This window comes from Rutilus rutilus, assembly GCF_951802725.1.
Source record: "Rutilus rutilus genome assembly, chromosome: 14".
NCBI classification, from domain to species: domain Eukaryota; kingdom Metazoa; phylum Chordata; class Actinopteri; order Cypriniformes; family Leuciscidae; genus Rutilus; species Rutilus rutilus.
Window position 1 is genome coordinate 18,881,948 of NC_140219.1, and position 4,171 is coordinate 18,886,118.

A 4,171-nucleotide genomic window follows, 5' to 3' on the forward strand; every position below is an offset into this window, starting at 1 on the left:
CAAACAGCTCCTCTGAGAAAGTCTTCATTTCCATTCAGCTGGAAAATAAGTGAGCCATATCAATATTGAGGTGGCCCTCTTAAGATGTACTGTCACATTTCCAGAGCTCTTTAAAGGCAAAGAAGACAGTTCACACAGATTACAGCGCAGTGCAGAGGATCTAGTGCTTTCTGTGGGGAGCGGGGGACACCAGAAAACATGGAGCATTTATTGAACCCCCATTTGCTGCCAACATCTTATTATGGAGATTTTTTGTCCTTCCAAATAAGTCCTAAGACCCTTACTCAGAGAGCAGATCAAAAGATAACGCACATTTCAAAATACGGAAGGGAAAAAAGAAAGAGAAGAAAGGACAACAGAGAAAAAAAGAGAGCCAGAAGGGGGCATACTGCTCTCTCTTTACATACTCCAATAAGGCGTTTTAAGCATGCCATGTGTGTCTCCTTCCTTCTATCGTTTCACACTACCAAAACATTTTCTCCCCCCAAAAAAAACAAATCAAAAGGTTTTTTTCGGGCGAATTAAATTCTTAACTGCACATCATAAACAAACCTATAAAGAATCAGCAGTTAATGGTCCATTCATCGGAGGGGCAAAATGAAAGGTCTGAAATCTGGCTTCTAGGAAGTATCGAGACCCCCTTGAAGCTGGAATGAAAAGTGTAAGTTTAGCCTCTCAGCTGTGTGTCTCAATCCATAATCCTGCCCCAAAACCCCAGCCGAGAGCAGCCTGACACTCCCATGGCGCTCCTGACCAGTGAAGGCCTGGTCTGTGCAGATTTATGGAGTTCAGCTCCGTGCCTTACTCTCCTAGTTGGGCTGAGACTTTGAGCCAGACTGCTAGAAGTTGCACAAGATTAAGAAGAATATAGATTCTGTTCCAGCAAGCTACGCATCATAAACCATCAATCATACTGGATGTGTATAAAGCAAATGGATAAGGTGAGTGTTAATGTACATGTCAAACTGCAGTATGCTGTTTTATAAGTAACGTGTAAGAGTGTTCTTGTCACATCTATCTTTTATAGATCTAGTTATATGGTGATTGATATATCAGGTCAGTTGAATGGGTGTGTGATGGTATCCAACTCCTTAATTGTGAGTTGACGTGGACTGGCGTTCTGATGAGGCCGAAGATGCATTTGCTGAAAAAATGACTGCTGCTAAATTCAAATAAACAAATGCATTTGAGTTAAAAACAAAGCCTTCAATCCTCAACAGCATTCACAGCTCAGCTTTAAAGAAGTGTTTCTTGAGGGAGATTACATTACACACCCTATTCCAGAGTAATCATAAATTGCAGATGATGGATTTTCATGTTGCTGTGTTGGCATAAAATAGATGGTCATATGGATCTTGTGTTTTCCTGTGAAAATGTGCTTTGGAAACTTCAGCATTGACCGGGCCTGTCAAGAAAACGAATTAAAAATGTATTGATTCTGCTAAAATATTCCTGAGATGTGAAAATGTTAAAAAGGCTATGTGATTTGGGAGCTCTATTATTAATTAAGGACATTATACATCTTCAAAGGATTTTAAAGCCTTTAATTGCAAAAAAGTATCAAATTAAGTTAAATCACTCTTTCAGAGTATTTTAAACTATGTGGGTGATCCTTAGCTGTTTGCCAGCCTATCTTCAGATGGGATAAAATAAAGTACATGATTGAAAGGCAATACGCAAAGAAAGATTATATCAATATTTGATTTATACAAAATCTACTGCAGTGTCACTTGCTAGTTATTTACTTTACTTATTTATTTTTTGTCCAACCTAGATTTTCTTTTCTGGCTGACTTTGTCAATTCAGGCTAAAGTCACCTCTGGACAACAAGCTCAGTGTGAGAGCGAGCGCAAGTGTGTGTGTCTGTGTGGACTTTGTGGGTGGGGGAGCAGGTGTGAGATTGGCTCTTCAATGAGCCTCATCTTGTCCCATGTTGGGTGCTTTGGTGCATTTGTGTGTGTGTGTGTGTGTGTGCAAACGAAAGAAAAGAAGGGAGGCATGTGGCGTAGCTATTACTCAATAGTGTCTGGAACGTTCTGAGAGGAAGAATCATAGGCAGTACCTCAAAATGTGCATTTTCTGTCAGCGTTTGGTGTGGCATCATAAATGTTGTATAAAACGAGGGTTTAGGTGTCATACAATGAGAACGGAGGCGCATTCAAAGGGAGCCAGACAAAATGGCTGCCTCTTTGTGCGGTAGTGAGCGAGAGCTGTAAATGATATGATATTTGTAGTAATGCAGCGCAAATCGCATTTCCCATCGCATGAGTAATCGCACACGGATATGAATAGATCATGTTTTTCTACATAATGACATGAAGATCTATCATTTCTTTCTTGATTTATCCACAGCCAGGATGTTATTTCCCGCAGACACACACCCACATACCCCACCCACATTTTGGGTACCTTGTTTTGAGTGGGAAAAAATGGTGATGTAACACTCCTCCGATTTAACTTGCCCCATTTTGAAACAAACTTTGCCTCTTAGATAATACAGCATCTTAACGCAACTCCACTTTATGTTTACGCAACTATTTCCTTTTCTGCTAGCCCGCTTCCTAGGAGATCCATATGAATTTTGTCTCTCCAACTTTGTAGGGTTAAATCATACTGTACACCAAAAGGAGATGAAAATATGAGTTGATTTTAACCATAAACATACGCCGTTGCATCACTTAGAAAATAGTGCATATATGGAGCATGTCTTAAAGGCTACAGGGACACTGTAGAATAATCAATCTCTTACACTAAAAAAGTAACTTTCATTAAGACCTATTTGTTTGTAATATATGACAGCCTCATTTTGGAGTCTCTTTGAGTCTTTGTTCTTTAAAGCTTTTTTAAAAAGAGACGAAAAAAGCCTCTTTATCCCATCCCCTCCCTCTATTTTTCCTCTCTGTATGTAAGGTTAACTTTGGGACCATGTGAGAGTTTTTTTTTTTTTTTTTTTTTGGCATTTGGAATGAGAAGAAAGAGAAAGGTAACTTTCTCTCCTCCACTTTCCAAATCTCCCAGGTCCGGAGAGTTTGACTGGAGAAATGGGAACGGCGGCACAGTAAGAACTCACTGTTTGCTTTTGGACTTTTTTTATGAGCGGACAGAGAAGGGACCCATTCCAAACACTACAAACGGCATGTGGACTTAATATTGAAGTGCAGTACTCACATCGTTTCATTCTATTCCATTCAATATATACTGCAAAAAAAAAAAAAAAAAAAACTTCAGCATACGGTGACTTTTTGAGTCACAGATGGACCCAGTAAGAAATTTCTTTGAATCTACATTAAAACACAAAAATATCTCCTCAAATGCCCAAAATAGTCAAATAGATTTTTATACACTATTTCATAAAGGAGCACGCTGCTGATTTCATAAGGGATCACAAGCTCCCAGCATGCATTGCGGAGAGAATGAATTATGCGGTTATTCTTATAGGATTGTTGTTTGCTGACTTTCTCCTGTTGTTTTTGTTATCACTGTTGTTTATTTTGTTGGGTGGTTATATTCAGAGCGCATTTTTTACTTACTGTTTGTCGATTGTTGTTGTTCTAGGAGTTTGTCTTAAGTGTTGAGGTCTACGTGCGTCTATAGAAAACTACTGCATATAATATTTTATGATTTGCAAGATGTTCTCTTCATCAGGATATAGCTAGCATAGTATACTTTAAATAAAACCATGAAAAAATAAAAGTATTGCATCTTATTTTGACCTCTCTGTCAGGAATTTAATTTGAAAAAAAGCAGCATTACTTGAATATCTCAAATGCATCATATTGTTTAATATTTAAAAATGATCTCAACAACTTACCCTTTATCTAAATAACTTTTTGGCTAGCTTAAGCTTCATAATAATGAATACACAAACACGTACACTTTTTCTACTTTGAGCAGATGACAGCATATTGCTAAATAGTGCAAATGTACTGGTGTGCTATAAAATGATGAAAATGAACAGATGACTGTAAATATCAATTAAAAGAGATGGAGTTTGAGTGGCACTCGAGTGTAAAATGATCTGATGACAGAGTCTGATGTCCCCAACACTGAGGAACATGTGAAAAACAGATGGTGTGCTTTCATTCAGCATTCTCCTAGTGTTTCCCTTCTCACACAGAGGAACCATCTGAATAAGAGAGCAGTTTTGATCAGGCCTGCGCCTCTGTCGATT